General features: G+C 49.9%; 1 pseudogene; it reads left to right on the plus strand.

Moving 5' to 3' along the window:
* The first annotated feature begins 5,694 nt into the window (after positions 1-5,694).
* Positions 5,695-15,046, plus strand: LOC102473054 (glutamine synthetase-like; annotated as a pseudogene).
* Positions 15,047-17,765: the final 2,719 nt, after the last annotated feature.

Consider the following 17,765-nt stretch of genomic DNA (forward strand, 5'->3'; position numbering starts at 1 on the left):
TTTGAACATGAGCATGCAAAAAGTAAATCATCAAGAGAGATTTAAAAGAGCACAAAATAAAACTCGAGAAGACACAAGATTAAGGCAATATATAATAAAGGGTCAGATGGTCAATCTAAGAGTCAGTGGTTTTCTAAGTGTGTCCTACGGAGCCTGCAAAGAGGTGGCCCCAGGGCTGCAAGAGATGAAGTCACAGGACTTAGAACCGTGGAGAGGCCGAGTAAGATGGAAGGGCAGCCACCACTGAGTGATCTCAGTCTCCACGTGATTTCGTGTGTTGCTCTATCTCACATGACTTGCTTCTTTGTACCACTTTATCCATGGTCAGTCAGGCATGTGCATATGAACATGAGAATGAGAGACAAAGAGAGAGAGACAAGGACCCTCCGCCAGGTCTGGTCACACTGCTCCTCCTCCTCCAGCCCTCCAGCCTGTCAGATCTTGGGCACTCACACACATGTGTATCTAGCATGTTTCAGGCTGTTCCGGCCAGGGATTCAAACCACTGCCACCATGCAGGACCCGGCTTCTCTGCCATGAAGTCAGCCCAACTTTAAACATATATTATGTTGGCATTTTGCATGTTTTATTTAAAGAACAATGTAATGATTTAATCTGTTCTGTGAAGTTCTTTTGATGCTTGAACTGACTGAATTTAAAGGAATTGCTTTCAAAAGTATGACTTTTTTTTTAATACTGGCACAGTTGACAGAAGCTATCCAATCACAAAATATTTACATGTCAGCAGTGGCGACTCAGCAGAGCTGCGGGTTCCTGAGGACACTTACCCGGTCCCAGGTCTCTAGGGCAGTGGTTCTCAAGCTATAGGGTGCGTGCACTCAGGAGAAAGACACAGAGACAAGGACAGACAGAAGGCGAGAAATCACCCCCTGGGGGATGGCCAAACCGCAGTCCCTTGGGCACAAGCACACACACCCGGCGTGAGTTTAAGCCACCAGGTCCAGGACTCGAATCGTAGTCAACTACATGAGAGTCCAGTGACATAGCCATTATGCCAACTGCTGGTCCCATCAGCAGGGACTCTTGAAACACAATTCTAACTCTGTAGGGTGGGGCTTGCTCTACTGAGTGTGACACTTTATGTTGGCATAAATAAGTGTTTAAAATCACTGCAAAAAATGCCATTTAAAATATACTTGTTTTTTCTGTTCCATCTGAGAATCCTTCCTGCTCACCTTTGTTTTGCCAATGAAATTAAAATTAAGATACAAATGTCATATAAATATCAATAGCTAAAAATCTATGTTGAGGGGCCAACAGGTGGCCTGTTGGTTAAAGGTGCTGGACTCCCACATGGCCAACTGCGGTTCAAGTCCTGAATCTGGCAGCTTGCTTTCTCTCTCTCTCTCTCTCTCTCTCTCTCTCACACACACACACACACACACACACACACACACACACACTATTTCTCTCTGGTCACATTTAAATAAATAAATAAATGAATAAATAAATAGGTTAAATAAAGTCTATGTTGAGTTTGTAGCTCTTAGACCGTTGTCACTCCTGTTAGCAGTCAGCAAACCGTGGAGCACACGGGTGCAGCAGTAACCATGCTGCTCTGAGAGGCTGCCGTGTGGAAGGTCTCTGTGACCCCCTCCAGAGGCTGCCCTGCCTATGCCGGGAGTGCAGGTGCCCATGACCTGGGCTGACTCAAGCTGCGGTTAGACAGTGGAATTGAGACCCCGTTGGGGGTGCTTTTCTCTTCCATCCTCTCGGACTTCCATTTCCCTCTTGCTTAAGGGAAAAACTTGATTAAATTTTTTAAAAGGAGAGAGAGAAAGTCGAAAGATCACTGAAGCTCAATATAGCGGCAAATGTTTTGGACACTCTTCTCTACAAGAATGTGAAGAGCAAACAGGCCAGGTGGTGACGCAGAGATCGCACGGCTGGGTTCATCTGGGAAAGCCTAGGCCTGTACCTGCCACCTCCCCGAGCATGTGGTATGTGTGTTGCAGGCTAGCTGAGCCTAGGGTGGATCAAGTCATGAAGACCCATCGGCAAGAACTGTCTATTCCTCTCTCAGAACAAGTGGATGCATAAACTTAGAGAAAACACCTTATCCTATAAAATAGTGCCTCCTAGGACCAGCAGGCGGTGTGCTTAAGACGGCTGGATCCCACATGGCCAACCGCAAGGTTTGAGTCCAGACCTCATGGCTTGAAAAATATGACAGAGGTGTGTGCGTGCCTGCCCAAAATCCTGAGAGGAGAGTGGAGGAAAAGGGACTGAGGCGTGGCCATTCCCCTGGAGGGTGATTTCTCACTTTCCCTTTCTTTCTCTCTCTCTGGTGAGTGCAAACTTATTGCAAAACAAACAAACAAACAAAAAAAAGCACCTACTACTTCCATCACTCCCTATCTTTTGATCCTTTAATTCATTATGTAACATTATTTCCAAATGATATTTTATTTACTTCTATCTGTCATCATTTATCTGTAAGCTCCAAGAGGGCAGGGCCTAGATTTCCTTGACCACTACATCTTTAGTGTCTCAATTGGTGCATTTGTTTTTCTTTTTAAATAAAGAACAATTAGGAACCAGCAGATGGTGTAATGGTTACTCCACTGGACTCCCACATAGTTGACCAAAGTTCAAGTCCCAGACCTGGCGGCTTCCAACTCATGCCAGGCACATGTGTATGCGTGCCCAAAATCCTGAGAGGAGAATGGAGGAGAGGGCATTGCAGCATGGCCATCCCCCCAGGGGGTGATAGATTGCTTTCTGTCTCTGTCTTTCTGTCTCTCCAACAAGCTCACGTACCCTAGAGCAAATATCTCTTTCTTAAAGAACGATTAATTGTGGCATTGCCTTCCCTGGGTGGCCTGCTGTCTCTGTCCATTGCTGCACCGCTAACAGCAATGTCCGAGGCTGTGAACTGTAAGGAAATACGGCTTAATAACTTGTAGTTCTAGTGCCTGGCAAGTCCAAGGGCATCACGAGGTGGCGGAAGGAGAGTCCTTAGAGCAGAGTGTGGTCTGTGTCCATCTGGCTTTCTGTCCACTTCTGGTCTCATTTCCTGAGCTGGCCTGCCCGCTGTCACTCACAGAGGCCCTGCCCTATGGCGTGACCACAGCCAAAGGCCCGCCCGGGGACACCATGAAGGAATTTTCTTCTTACGTTTACAGCATCATCGGTATGATAACTTCCAACACGCGAATTTCTGGGAACACCCAAATAATGTCCACTGAGACCAGATTGCAAACATGACGCTCAGGGGGACACAATCTCCAGCAGTCTGCCTTCCATTCTGCTCTACGGCTCTTTGACTGGGGGAACCCCGGCACCCACGCTGTGACGGTGACCGCTCAGTTATCAAAAGCCTGTCCCCTCTTCTTCCCGGACACACAACTAAACAACTCATTGCAGTTCCCTTGCAGGCCGGAGTCTTGCTGCAGATGAGTGGGAGGGAGACACCGTTTCTAGGTCTGACCAAAGAAAAGCCCCCAACGTGGTCCACTTCCCCCACACCTGCGCCCTGGATGATGCTGCGCAGGACAATTTTGGAAGCCACTCACCGAAGAGGTCAGGCCTTCCAGCAACCTGGATTCCCAGAGGACTCCGAGAAGCACATCCTGCCCCACATTCTCATCACCATCCTCAGACCCAGTAGGGACTGCCGCGTGAGGAGGGAAAAGCTACTGGGCTAGCAGAGTGTCAGGGTTTATTGTTTCCGAAGTTAGCACTCTTAAACCGCAACTGCCCTTCCACACCCTCTGTTCTCCGTTGTTTTCTGAGAGGTGCTGAATCTGGGCAGCCATGGAGAGACACCGGGAAGGCGGTGGAAACTTGGGAGATGACGGTGCTGAGGTGACCTCTCGCATCCCCACTCCGAGTAGGGAGAGAGAGCCCAGTTTCCAGAGTTGTGCAGACCCTGAGCATCTGACTTACACAGCAGGCGGCTCTGCAGTGTTCCTTAAATTGCACTTTACAGGAGTTTGCTTCTTGAAGACTGAGGATGCGACGAGGCGAAGAATGCCTTCCTTCAGACCTTTCCTCAGTGCAGCTTTAATTCAGCGTTGGTGATGGGACCAGGGGACCGTGCCTTGCTGCCGTGTATGTCACCTGGCAGGCCCTGGCTTTTGAGATGCAGGTATTTTATTTGTTCAGCATCAAACATTTCGTGGAGTATGTAGCCCACGTCAGACACCTGCCCCTTCTCTAATACCCCCTCTTTGATCCCCTGGGCATCATGCTCAGCAATTAGGAAAGACGTGGACGGCTCGGTGGAAGGACAACATCGACCTTGTGTAAGACAGCAATCAATCATTTAGAACCTCTTTTCAGCCAATGGATATGGTTTAGAGTGTTTTTATCACCCGGTATTTAAAGATTCAACAACAGTAATACATTGCATATGAGGAACATCGGACAGTTTTTAACAGCCTTATCATAAATTATCTCATTGGTCCAACACACCCACCATACATTCAGGAAAATACCAAGGAAGGCAAATTAAAGCATAGTGGAGTAGAAAAAGTTGAAGAAAAAAGTTAAATTCTAAAAAGGAAGCAAGAACAATAGATATAATTTGCATTTATTTGATCTTAAATGTATCCTTGAAAAATACTAAGTCCTTAAGGCAGGCCGAATTTGCAGATGTAGTTAAGTCCCTAAGGCCGGCCGTATTTGCAGATGTAGTAGGAACTTGGTTCTTATTCCCACTCCCTGATTCCACTCTTCCCCCTTCAAGGCCTTCCCCATCCTGCGGTCACAGTGGTCTGTAAAAACAGAAACGACATCGGATCACGAGCCCGCGTAAGTACTTCCAGCGCCCTTCATTTCACTTGGAGCAAAATCCAAACCCTTCTTACCTGAATGATCTGGATCTGGACTCCTCTTCAAGTTTTCATTCCACATTTTTCTCCACCCCTCGGAAAGTGTCTTCCGCCACAGGGAACTTCCTTGAGAACACTGGATTCATTCCCACGGCATGCTCTTTGCCTGCGCTGAGCGCCTTCCCCTAATGCCTTCCCCGCGAACTGCATGCTGGTGCCACTTCACGAGTTAGGCCTTCGCTGGGCCCCTCCATCTAACCTGAGTTCCCACCACAGGATTTTCAGTCCTGTGACACAGTGACATGGTGACACAGCACGGTCCACGCACACGGGATGACATGGCCAGGGGGCTGAGTGGCTCCCGAGACCTCAGGCTCTGTGTGGGGCGATGGTGCCTGTCACACTCCCAGCCATGGCCGTAGCCTTGGGCACAGCACGGAGATGTTAGTAAGATGTGCTTGTGATTGTGCAAAAGTGCACAGAACATGAAGTTCCCCACTTTTCTTTTCTTTTAGCTTTTTGCTGCAGGGCATGTGCACTCACTGGAGAGGGACAGAAAGAGATAAAGAGAGAGGGGGAAAGTGACAGATCACGCCCTGGGGGAATGGTCATGCCACAGTCCCTTCTCCATTCTCCTCTTGGGACTTTGGGTATGAACACACATGCGCCTGGTGTGATTGTTCAAGTCACCAGGTCTAGGACTTGGAGTAAGTTTTGTGGAATCCAGCACCCTACCTATCACACCACCTGCTGGTCCCCCAGTAAACCATTTTTTTACAGTTTATTTATTTGAGAACCAAGGATGGGAGCAGAGCGGCTTTCCTGAGCAGCGCCTTCTCGCCGCACTCCCGCTGCCAGCTCCCCCTCCCACCCGCTGGCCACCCAGAGCATCTTCCACATGGCCACGTCAGCAAGTTCCCTACTTGAACAAAGGCATCGAAGAGGTGCACGTGTCCCTGCCTTGGGGAGAGACAGTCCAGGCCAGGTGAGTCTGGGTCGATGACACTGGAGAAGGCACTGCAAGACCCGGACCCTGGACTGTGAACCCGAGCGTGTGGAAGAGTTGCCGGAGTGGAACTTTGATAACTCTAACACTTTTCGGTCTGAAGGTTCCGACGGTGACATGCATCTCACCCTGCTGCCATGTTTTGGGACCCCTTCCACAAGGACCGCAACAAGACGGTGTTGTGTGAAGTTGTCAAACAGAGACTAATGTAAGGCGTGCCTGTAAACAGATCCTGGACGCAGTGAGCAGCCAACACCCCTGGTTAGGAACGAAGCAGGGATATATTCCAACGGGGACGGATGGCACCTCTTTGGGCTTCCAGTGGCTTCCCTGGTCCCAACCCCCATAGTACTGTGGCATGGGATCAGTCGGAGCCTAGCGCAGGGGTACCGTGGGGGCTCACTACCGGGCCTGCTCGTATGCTGGAATCAGGTTTGCGGGGATGAACGTCGAGGTCATGCCTGCCCAGTGGGAATTCCACACAGGCCCTTGTGAAGGAAGCGGCAGAGGAGGTCACCTCTAGGTGGCCCGCTTCATCCTGCGTCGTGTGTGAAGACTCTGGAGTGACAGCAACTTGTGACCCAAAGCCTGTCCCTGGGACCTGGAATGGTTCCCGCTCTGCACCAGCTTCAGCACCAAGGCCACGTGGGGGGAGAATGGTCTGACGTACGTGGAGGAGGCCACTGAAAAGCTGAGCAAGAGGCTCCAGCATCACATCCACACCGTGATCCCAGGCGGGCCGGGCACTGCTCCGCACCTTACTGATTCCACGAAACCGTCACCAGAGGGGAGAGTGCTGAGCGGCCCGTGAAGGCCTTGGTTCTGTGGGTCCAGATCACTAAACTTAGAGACCTGTCCCTAGGTGCAAAATAAAGCCACACCACAATAAAAGTAGGTAGGAAAGAGAATTTAATAGGAAAGGAAGATTTTAGAAAAGAAGTACACCCAAAAGACCTTTGGGCGGGCAGGTTGCTAGGTAGCAACTGCCTTTGGAACCAGCTGGGTGTTATTTTTATTATCAGAAGTGATGGTGAATATTTAACAGTGCGAGATCTGTCATATCATGTATGTCCTTTGTTTGAATTCCCGGGCTTCTTTCTGCGCTTGCTCAGCTCTCGCAGGGAAGACCCTGAGGGCTTTGCTTCCCTGCCTGCGCATGCCCAGTGTGAGCGTGATGACAGGAGCGGTCCTGTTAGGATGACCTGCCCAATCAGTGTATTGCCCCAGTGGGAATCAGGACGTTGACCAAAATGTCTAGTTGGGTCTTTTAGTATTTATGAGGGATGATAAGAGGGAAATTTACAATCATCCCTGTGTGTCTTCCTCAGGTACCAAGGAAGAAAAGTGATATTTGCCTCGCCTTTTCTGCGCCAGGAGCTGGGTGGAAGAAGGCACTTCATGGAGGGTCTGGTCGTTACTCCTGATAAACTGATGTGACACGTCCTTCTGCTATTCTCTTAGGGCTGCCCGGTCATAACTAGCTACCTGCTACCACAAAACCTCCACCATGAGTGACTTCCTCTGGCGTGGCCAGCCGTGGCACCAACATCTGCATTACCCAGACAGTTGACCAGAAGAAGGGTTCTTTAGAAGACCAGAACCCCTCTGCCAACTGCAACCCCTTCTCAGGGAGAAGTCCTCATCTGCGTGTGTCTTCTCAGTGAAACCAGCAACAAGCCCTTCCTGTCCACAAAGTGTACTAGACCTCCAGCCATCCAGCCCCTCCTTGGTCATCCACGCCCGCTCTGCCGCCTCCCTGGGGCCCTGATTGTCTCAACTATAATCCAAAGGGTAGACTATCGAGGTCTTTTTATGTTCTTTGTGTGCCCAGTTAATCTTGCTACCTTTGGCCAGGATAGAGGGGTTGGTACTTTTTTTTTTTTTTAAGAGAGAGAGATTTATGCTATAGGCACATGCACTTGCCAGAGAGACAGAGAGACAGAAAGTGAGAAATCACCACCACATCACCCCTCTCCCCCAGGATGGATGGCCACACCACAAACTCTTCTCCATTCTCCTCTCTGGACACACACATGCCTGGTGTGAGTTTGAAGCCCCCTGGTCTGGGCCTTGAACCATGGTCAACTACATGGGAGTCCAGCGACATAACCATTATGCCATCTGCCAGCCCTGAGAGGTTGATTTTTTTTTTTCTTTTTAAACTTTTTAAAAAAGATTTTTGAAGCTGACTGGAGAGAAACAGAGAGAGAAAGGGAGAAGGAAAATGGGAAGGCAAGTTGCCAGGTCCAGGACTCAGCCCATGGTCAGCGGTGTAGGAGTCTAGACACCCTAACCACCACGCCACCTGCTGGCCCCAGCGAGGGGTTGACTTCTCCATCTCTTCCCGTCCTTCCCCTTTGCCCTTGGCCAAAGCTTCCTAGTGTTAGTGGGAGGAGGACGGCATTCGTAAGTGCTGCCGTCCAGTCAGCGGCTTGTGCAGACAGAGCATGGGCGTTTGAGGAGAGGTAGCTGAGGCGGACTCTGCCGACAGGAGGGTTTGCTTCCCAGTGGAAAGCTGTGTTCCCTAAGAGGTTACAACCAACCTTCTCTTAGAAGAGGGAGCTAAAGAAGGTGGGGCACAGGAAGGAAAAGGTCCCTGGTCCCTTGTGCTCCCCTCCCTCGGGACTGCACACCCGCCCCAGAAGGTGGAGCTCAGAGTACAGACTGACGGGCATCTGACCTTAACAGAAGAGGAAGTTCTTACTGCTGGGTCCATTTACCACACAGAGCAGTATTTTCATATTTAAATGTAAAAACAAACAGACGTACACATGGGTGTATAGATATGTGTGTTTTTCTGAGGGAGAAAACCATCCTGGTCACTGGGAGCAGATTCGAGTCTGGTTTAGATTTAAGGCTCTTCACCTGAGGGGTGGGGAGAGCTGTGCTTGAGAGGTTGGCTGTTGGGGCTGTGGTCCCTCGCCAGCACTTAGGGGCTCCTCTGCCCTGCACACCATTCCGGGGACTGTGCTCAGCTGCCTGGTGGGCGTGCATGACTAGCAGTCACCTGAGCCTGTGGTTTTGGTTTAAGACACATGTATACTCGTCCGCACTCGGGGTTTAGAAACACGAGCCGGCTTGAGCATGTCACTGATGGGGTGGTTGGGTGTTTTCTGGTAGGACTAGCATGTCACCAAAGCAAGCCTTTTGATATATTAAAGATTTTAAACCAAAAAGAAAAAGGCTATTTCTTCTATGAGAGAGAGAGAGAGAGAGAGAGAGAGAGAGGAGGGAAACACCCCAATAGGGCCTTCATGACGTGACCCGCCCCAGCCTCCCCAACGCCTAACACAGGCACACACACACACCCAGAGTAACAGGGAGACCTCAGAGACCAGCCGGGCCCCTCCGTGCGGCTTCTGCATCGAGAGCCTGCAGCACCACCTCGCCACCAGATGGCCCTGGTCTTGGCCATTTTTAAGTGTGCAGTTCCGCCACTAAGTGCTTTGATTTTGCTGTTCTGCTCCCACCACTGTCATCCATCCACAGGACTCTTCATTTTGCAAATGTGCTCGATAATATTTATAGAAAGAAGAGACGAGAGGTCTCGTTTGTAAAGTGAAGACTCCTTTGTAATATAAAATAATCTCTCTCCCAGTTTAACTATAAGGAAAGTCCAGACTTTTATATCTGATTTTCTTAGTCTAGAAATACGAATACTCATGGGCTCGGACAATTCAGTATTACTGGTGAGAACAGAGTGAAAATGCTGGAATAAGGTACATAAGAAGGTAGATAAATCAGTGTAACCCAGAAATACATGTAAATACTCTTTGGTCTTCAGACACAGTGAGGACGCTCTTTTATGAATGACATGCCCATTGAAATGTTGAATTTCCTTTTAACATAAGCTCTCAGAGGAGCAAACACATGGCCATTTGATTAAATAAGCAAGCAATTGCAAAGGTTGGTTCTAAGAAAAAAAGAAAAAAACAGAAACAAAAACACTACCCAAGAGATAGTTCGTATCTGAGAGGAATCCTTTAATTTTTATTCCTAGGAGATACAATATGATACTTTTTAAAGTTTATGTCATGAGAGCCAGAAAGATACAGATAGATAAAGGTAGATAGATAGATGGATGATAGATAGGTAGGTAGATAGATAGATAGATAGATGATAGATAGATATAGATTGATATATAGATAGTTGATAGATATAGATAAATAGATATAGAAAGAGATAGATAGATATAGATAGATGATAGATACAGATAGAAGGATGATAGATAGATAGATAGGTATAGATAGATAGATAGATGGATAGATGATAGATAGATGATAGATAGATACAGATATAGACAGACAGATAGATAGATGGTAGATATAGAGAGATAGATATAGATAAATACAGGTAGATAGATATAGATATAGATATAGATATAGATATAGATATAGATAGATAGATGTAGATAGATGATAGCTAGATATAGACAGATAGATATGGACAGATAGATATGGATAGATAGATACAGACAGATAGATATGGATAGATAGATATGGATAGAGGCGTGGAGAGTTTCCCGCAGTCCTCCCTTCGGCCTTCCCAGCTAGCAAGGATCAGGGGTGCGTGTGCTCCAGCACATACCGTGGGACACGGGAACCAAGCCCAGATACTCTTCATGGGTCCCGTCCTGCAGGGCGTCCTGCTCCACTGTGCGAACTGCAGCTGGCCACAAAGCTACAATACGATCAGTTGATATTCACTGTCAGGTAAAGACACTTTCAATGTAATAGAAAGGAGTCAAGCGAGTTAAGAGGCCTACCAGCAGAGGGGCACAGGTGTTATGTGTCTTTACAGGTACGAAAGAATGAATTACAGTAAGCACCGAGGTGGTGAGGGAAACTAGTCCGGTTCCAGCATGAGCAGGTTTACTGAAAGATAGCGCCTCTGAATCACAGTGATGTCATGCCAGTGTAGACACTTTCCTGGTGAATACCGTCAGCCTGGATGTAACTCAATCTACACAATTCACGACTGAGTCCGGGAGGCCTAACGTTGGGTTCCTTAAGTGCCATTATAAATTATTATGTCTGCAACGCCCGGGAACAACAGACTCGCCCAAGAGACCTTCATGAAGGTCAGCAGGCATTCAGCCAGGTCAGTTTTCAGTATTTTCAAGACTTTTCAAGTAGAATTCCTTAAGTGAAAACCTAGGGAACGAATGGGCATTAAAGGCGGGCTGCAATCGCTGCAGAGGCAGTGGTGGAGGACGACGGACGAGAGGCCTGGGGGAGGTGCTCTCAGGGCGAGCAGTGCACGAGGCGCATCGGAGGGAGCCCGGTCTCCAGTGCTGAGCTCTGCAGGACTCTCCTGCCCCCTGCAGCCAGCACAGCGTCACCGTGCTCCCGCTCTGGGCACTGGTAGTACGTAACACCAACAACGACGTAAGGAAAGAACAGACTCACAACCGTGCAGAACTGCCCCGGCCGCTGAGCTGCACTCTCCAGGGCCTGCGTGTTCTGCACTGTGTTTTCTAGAACACAAAATACTGCTTCGACGAGCTTGTACGACACATCGCAGGCTATCTGGAAAGTGGCATCAAACACACAGTGTGGATATGTATTTATTTCATGCTGTTTACCTGCATGGTCAAAACCTGTCACGTGGACCCATCTACATGGTGACTAGGCCCTGGTGGTGCATGACTATGGAACACCTGGTTGATTGCTTTTTCTCTGTGTGCAACGACATTGTCTGTACTTGTATGAGATGTGGCCTATTTTCATCTAGTCCCTCCTCCCTAGGGATGCCCAGACACCTTCCCGGCTGCTATGAAGAACCCTGGGTCTGGGTTTGCATTCAGGCTCCACTTCATATTAGCTACGCAACTTTGCAACTTTGAGTAAGTGACTTAATGCAGTTTACTCACTCATAAAACGTAGGTAATAGAACATGTAAAATATCTCAAAAAATAATTAAGTGGCATAGAAGACATACTGAACCCGTGAGCAGCACATCGTAGCTAATAAAAAGATACTTGGATGCTAGAACCACCCAGTTGCATGTGAGGATGCCCAAGGAAGGCTTTCTGGTTCAGGTCACGATCCCACCCTGCAGGCCCTCTGTCTGGGACAGTTCACTACAGTGGGCATCTCTGTATGCAGAGGCAGCCACCAAACCAGGTGCTGTCTTGGGTAGCCAAAGCCCCTCTCCCTGCTACTCGCTGGCCTCGTCTCCCAGGTTGCCCTTACCGCGAATGGTTTGCACGGGTCTTGGTCCCCTGGCTGCCTGACCCGAGGCTGTGGAAATCAGCTCTGGGTAGAAAGCTCGGTGGAGCTCCGTGCCCCTGCAAGGGGGCACAGTGGGTCTGAGCAATGCCTGGATGGGATGACTTCCTTTCCCCGTCTTTCCCATCATCCCTTTCTTCCGGAGCGGCAATGCCTGCTCACCTATTGCACGCCTTTGGGAGCCGAGCTCTTATTTTTATCAAGTCAACCATACTCCACCCAGACACACACAGAACTGCTGGAGACGCTGTTTTTCGTGTTTACCTAATTTGCCTCTCAGGAGATGAGACCCCTGACCCTTACCCAGCACTGCCACGCTAGCTGTGGCTCTCGTAGACACCGGTCTACCATTCGTCTGTGGACTGTGAGTCTATGGCGAGGTTATAAGAAAAGAAAATGTCCAAATAGATTGTTTTGCTGGCTGTCTTAATCCTGGTGAAAAAGCACAATTTCTTTTTTTTTCTTTAAATTTATTTATTTACCTTCATTCACTATACATCGTCACAGCAAACAAAATGAGATTTCCATCCAGAAGACACTGTATATTGGCTCAATCAAGGGCATCAACATACACGTTATCGTCAACAGACAACTTCCCATTTCCTGTTTCCTGCAGATTTTCTTATTTTCCCCATCCTTGATTCCCTGTCTCCCACCCTCTGCCGTGTCCCACCCCCCTCCCACACTGTCTCTGGTATCCATGGTTGCTTTCTATGCCTTTCCCCCCATTTTATTAATTCACTAAAGAACTTAATTAATCTAAATATTTGCAATAGCAAGCGCAGCTGATATATACATATCCATGAACCCAAGTCTGACCCTAGGCATAAACTTCGGTGAGTAGAATGAATATACAACGTAGCACCCAGCTGGGACTATATAGCTTACTGCAGTCCTCAAATATGCCTTTTTAAAAATGTCAATAAATTTCATTTATTTTTTTCTCTTGAAATTTTTTTAAATTAATTAATTTCTAATATGTTCTAAAAATACACAGATTATATTTAAACATAGAGATGTTTAGTTAATAAAGATGTTGTTCTAGTGGATAAAACGTATCATTTTAGACACCTGCCGATCATCCTGCTGCAGAGGCTGAGATCCTGCCCCAGGGTTACAGGGGTGGCTGAGGACCCAGCAGTCCACACTGGGCATAGGAGAGCCGCTGCAGTCTGCTGGCTGTGTAGACTCACTGTGCAGGGCAGAAAGACGTGCCCTGCGGGTTACACTCAAGAGCAGAAGGAACCAGACCCGGAATGTGGGAAGCCGTCTTGCAGAACCGAGAGGGTAAGGTTCTTCAGGATGTCATTGGTTTTTAAGTAAGTCCACAAACTGGCAGCGAACTGAAACCTGATCCTCTAGGATAAGCAAAAACTGCTTCTAGTGCCCTTGATAAGGAAGACTGTTCAACAGAGGATCTTGTCCACCAGAGCAGAACACAGGAGGGAACTGCAGTTAAAATACTCCAGGCCCTCGCAGTTTCACCAGCTGTCAGCAGTGCGTAGGATCGGGCCTTATCTGAGGCCTCCCAGCACACGTCAGCACAATCAGCCTCTGGTTTTCTTGGTGCACAAACCTGGAACAAAAGAATGTTCCAAAGGTGAATGTAATTTACGCACGGGACTTTTTAAAAACATCTACATACATGCTAGGGCAAGGCTAGATAGTACTGAGAAGAATGCAATTACTTAGTATCTTAAGGCAGTGCGACATTGTATTTCTTATCTCGAAATGTGCATGCCACTCTGCTCCTTCAGCCAAGTTCCCGGACTTGCAGTTTGTTATTGTAGATATGAGCATCAGTTAGGAGGATAGGAATAGGTTTATCTGCTTCCGAACTTGATAAACAATTTACAACAATTCAGTTCCCTCTCAAAACGATAGATTTGTAATTTTCTTATATATTATCGATATATAGCCACTGCTTCACTGCCCTTCCTCCCATTGTTGACAAACTATTTTCTTTCTTTTCATTTAGAGCTTTTTACCATAGAGTGTGTGCACTCGCCAGAGAGAGAGAGACAGAAAGCGAGAAACCACGCCCCACACAGCAGTCCCCTCTCTGTTCTCTTCCTGGGGTCTTGGGCACACACGCACATGCTCCCGGCATGAGTTTGAAGCCACCAGGTCCAGGGCTTGAACTGCTGTCGCCCATGTGGGAGCCCAGCGGCGTAGCCAGGAGGCATACGCCGGCCCCTATTTCCTTTCTGACATATTTCATGGCACATGCATTTATATCTATGTTTTTGGCAACATCACCAAGCCTTGGAAAAGCCACGAGTGTTTTACTCTCTGCAAAGGTAATCGCCAGTAGGGTAACGAGGGCCTCTCTTCTCCATTTCATGCCCTCGGTTGGGAGAAATAGTCACAGCCCTCACCCGGGCTACACCCCGGCGGCCCTACACCCCGGGCGGGCCCTACACAAACGAGGTAGGTCTGCCCGGTCGTTAGAACCTAGATCTTCAGGAAACCGGAAGCCTCGGGCTCCGCAGTGGCAGCGTAGCCACACAACGCCGCCAGGCCGCCCGCACCGCAAGGCCCCGAGCTGGCACCCGGGACCCTCTGAGCACAGCGAGCAGGTCCCCGAGCAGGGCCCCGGCTGAGGCTGGGCGGTTGGCGATGTGAGGGTCTGTCGGGGAGGACTCCCTCTCTCCGTCTCTCTCAGGAAAGGACGGAAGAGAACGTAAGTAGAAGGAGTGCCAGTCTGCGCACGTGGTCAAGCAGGCTAGCTCCTGGATGGCTGGCGGCACCGCTCCAGTCCCAGACTCTGGCTTCAAACACACACCAGGCACATGTGCGCGTGTGTCCACAGTCCCCGAAGCAGGGAGAGACGGAGGAAAAGGGATGCGGCAGGACTGTCCCCCACGGGGAGGTGATTCCTACTTCCACGCTTGTGCCCTCTGCAGGTTAAAGCCAGAGCTGGCACGTCGCAGTCTCAGCCCAGTGTCAGGGAGCACAGGTCACAGGGGGGTGATGAACGCTGCCCGTGCCCCGACAGGAACACGAGCATCTGACAGGAGAAACTGCAAGGCCCCTTGCTCACTCGGCCGCCAGGAAACGCCCCGTCGGGTGTTAGACCCGGGTTCTTATCTTGGGTCACCTCCATCGGACCACCTCAGCTAGTCCAGGTCTGATTGTTTCGGTTCGTTCACGGCCAGGAGCCAGCGTTTCTGACAAGCACCTAGATGGTGCCTAAGGCTCAGTCAGGAAGTGCGCACACCTCGGAGAAACGAGAAGGGAGACTCTCCCAACGGCGGAAGCCCGCCCTGCCCTGGACCTGGAGGCGCGAGTGCAGGTGCTGCTCCTCCTTCCTCGCCTGCCTCGTGATGCTTCTCACTAAGTCACACCCTGGGTTTCCTGACAAGAAGACACGTCCCTTTGGATTGTCTCACACGTGGCCCAGAGATCCCCGGCCCGTGCAGCACTCTGTCCACTGCGGGGTAGCACACCCCCCGTCCTCCCCATGCCAGACTGATCGGCAGGCAGGCCCTGACGTGCATCAAGAGCCACTTTTGCTTGAAAATCCTCACTTTGACTCTTTCTCAATTTTTCTTTCTTTTTTTTAGAGAAAGATCTCTTAGCTGGGTCTCACCATGTGGCCCAGGCTGGCCTCGAACTTATGATCCCCCTGCCTCAGCCTCCAAGCATGCCACTGTCCAGACTCCTCCCCAGCTATGGAGGTTGTCTGTACTCCTCTGCAGTGAGGCTGAGGCCGATGCTCTCGGAGTGGGCGGCCGGGTGATCTCAAGGCTGACTGCGCCTCGCCGGCCCATGATAGGGGCAATGACTTCCTGTGGGAGCCCTGTCCTTTCCCTTTCTCCTCTAGGTTTCCCCCTTGGGTTGGGACACTCAAGGCTTCTGTTTCCACCACTCCTGTAGCCTTCACTCTGGCAAGAGGGTCTTTAACGTCTTTCTGCAACAGGGTGGCGGCTGTCTCTGTCTCTGTCTCTGCTCCTGCAGTCTCCACGCTCCCTAGAGTGGACATGCCTCTGAGGACAAAGACGTGCTTCCACACCTTTTTCCAGTTCCATGAACACTCTGAATGCGCCCGGCATGGCGGCGCTGGTTCTGCCTCCTCCTGGGTCTGCGCAGGCTGCTTCTGCTGGTACTGCGTGCACACCCGAGTGCAGACACGGGCCTCCGGGTCCAGCGCCGCAGTGCCCGTTAGTGCTCCTGCAGGACTTCCCTGAGGACACCCTTGCTGGGCGCGGGAGTGTTGTTCTTCGACGAGAGATGACAGGTGGCGCAGTGGTAAAGCTCGGAGCTCTGCAAGCTGACCCACATAGGAAGACCCTGGGTTAGTTCCAGAGCCCTCCCTGAGCATACCGGGCACATGCGTGTCCATGACCTGGGGCTGGCTGACGGCGGGGGTGTACTGCAGACGCTGTTCGGGGGTATGCTTTCTCTTTCTGTTTCTCACTCACAGAAGAAAAAAACTTAAAAAAGAAAAGAAAAGAAAAGACAAGGCAAGCCCATAGACTCAGGGTTGAGGGAGCTGGACCCTACATGGCTGACCACAGTTCATGTGTGTGCATGCCCCAAATCTTTTTTTTTCTTTCTTTCTTTCTTTCTTTCTTTCTTTCTTTCTTTCTTTCTTTCTTTCTTTCTTTCTTTCTTTCTTTCTTTCTTTCTTTCTTTCTTTCTTTCTTTTTTTTAGAGGTTTTTGGCATAGGGCACATGCACTCGCCAGAAAAACGGAGAGACAGAGAGACAGAAAGTGAGAAATCACCCCCCAGGGGGGATGGCCATGCCACAATCCCTTCTCTTTCATTCTCCTCTCAGGATCTTGGGCACGTACGCACACATGCCCGGCGTGAGTTTAAGCCACCGGGTCCGGGACGCGAAGCGCGGTCGACTACATGGGAGTCCAGCGACATAGCCATTACGCTAACTGCTGGTCCCCATGTCCCAAATCTTGACAGGATGGAGAAATGAGAAGGAACTGCGGCATGGCCACACCCCACCGAGGGGTACCTTCTCCATCTCCCTCTCTGTGTCACACTGCTTGTCTCGGGAGCGCAGGTGTCCCCGTCAATTGAAAACAGAGAGAGAGAATAGAGTGTACATCGTGCACACACATGCTACGTGCACCCATGAGTGGACACACTGTGTGCAGGAGGCCTGTTGGAGTCCTCTCCTCTCCGCATAATCAGAGCAGGGGCTCCCAGCACCTCTGGTTCCATGGGAAGCTGCAGATGCAGGCCTGGCAGGATGCTTTCTCCACCAGCTCCCTGGCAGGTAGGCTCTGCCTCCCACACCAGCGTGTCCATGATGAAGCATGTCTTGGGGATAAGCAAGGCTTGCCTGGTGAGCAAAGAGACTCCTCTTGCATTTGAAGAAGACAGCTGAAAGTGAAAAGAGTGGCCCAAGGCCAGCTTGGGTGTAGGGCTGTTGTTCTCATGGCCGCGGGCGGCTGTCTAGAAACTTCCAGGAAAGCCATGTGGTGAGCTCCATGGCCTACGGTCTCCCCACAGCCTTGGCCACTTCTGATCAGCCAGCAACTTGGTGCTGGGTGTAGGCCGGCTGGGGCTGGTGGACATGAGATTCTCGGTCACCATGCCCGTGGTCCGTACAATGATCACACCTCTTCTTTAGCTGATCTGAAAATGGTCACTTTCAAGAACTTCTCACTGTAACTGGAGTTTGGCTGGAGGCTGCCTCCGTACCTCGGGTTCCAGGTGAGGAACAGCAACCTGGCTTACTGAAAGCCTAGCTCAGGAGCATATCTCTGTA

The sequence above is a fragment of the Tupaia chinensis genome, unplaced genomic scaffold (genome assembly GCF_000334495.1).
Source record: "Tupaia chinensis unplaced genomic scaffold, TupChi_1.0 Scaffold000619_1, whole genome shotgun sequence".
Classification (NCBI taxonomy): Eukaryota; Metazoa; Chordata; class Mammalia; order Scandentia; family Tupaiidae; genus Tupaia; species Tupaia belangeri.